Below are 1,232 nucleotides of genomic sequence, written 5' to 3'. Positions count from 1 at the left end.
TAGGGGTTCAAAAGTTTCGGTTTCTGGGACCCGGGTTGGGGGCGGGGAAGGCCGTGGCTCATGGAAGGCGGTGGGCGTATGTGCCCTTTTCCTATAATGCTACTGTAAATAAAAGTTGATTGAGACATTGCTCCAGGTTTGCTTCAGTGGCTTTGGGGCTGGGTTGGGGGGGAGGGGGGGCGTAGGTGGGCCCCTCAGTGTGGCCGTCCGGCCCCCCACGCAGGAGGCTGAGGGACATGGGAGGACAGCAGGCGGGGTCCAGGGAATCGGATTCTCAGGCCCCAGACAGACAGAATCTGGAGGTTTTACCTTGAAATAATTTTAAACATAATGTGGTTGAGACTATTTCAGGACGAGAATTAAAGCCTTTCTCACGCCGCCAGGGTCCCCTCCCACCGCCTGACAGCCCCCCAGAAATAGCCCCGGCATAGTGGGGTGATGAGCAGATACCCACACATGTCCCTTCTGGTCACTTTGGATCCTCCGGGGGAGGTGCTAGCTGGGGATGAGGCAGGGCCGTGCCCACGAGACCCCCAGCTGCTCCCACGGCCTGGGGGGCTCACGCCTCCTCCCAGGGGCTGGGGAGCGAATAGCACGGCTGCCCAGGTGGCTGCCAGGGTCCGCGGGGCCACGCTGGGCAGGGCCGCTTGAGCAGAGGAATTCCTGCCCGTCGGGTTGCCCCACGCCCGGCGTCAAAGCCTGCCCTGTCGAGGGCACGTTCTCGGGCCTGGAGAGGGCCCTGACCTGGTGGGGCCCCACCGGGGTCTGTCACCCACGAGAATATTCATCTCAAGACACAGGCACCGAATGTCTAGCAGGAGGTGCTGTTCCCCTCCCGACCCACAGATGTGTGCGCTCTGCCCAGGCCGGCGGCAGGGGAGGGGGGGGCAGGGGGGCGTGGCAGGACCAAGTTCACTGGGAGGAGACCCTGCAGGTGGCCCCGGAGACGTCTGCTGGCCTCGCCTCCAATCTGTCAGGAGGCTGAGCCAAGGGGGTGCGTGCACGTGTGTGAGTGCATGTGGGTGTTTGTAGGTGTGTGTACATGCATGTGGGTGTGTGCATGCATGTGTGTGCACACGTGTGTGCAGGCATGATTAGGAGGAAGTGGGTGTCTAGGTGGGAGTGTACAAGTGCAGGGGGGCGGGGGCGGTGGCACTGCAGCCTGGGCTGTGTTTAAAGACCCTCGCGGTGTCCATGCGAAGCCCCTGTCAGACCCGAGCCCTTCCCGGCCT

Source organism: Myotis lucifugus, unplaced genomic scaffold, assembly GCF_000147115.1.
Source record: "Myotis lucifugus unplaced genomic scaffold, Myoluc2.0 scaffold_1153, whole genome shotgun sequence".
Classification (NCBI taxonomy): Eukaryota; Metazoa; Chordata; class Mammalia; order Chiroptera; family Vespertilionidae; genus Myotis; species Myotis lucifugus.
The sequence above is the reverse complement of the archived record's forward strand: the minus strand, read 5'-3'. Positions refer to the sequence as shown.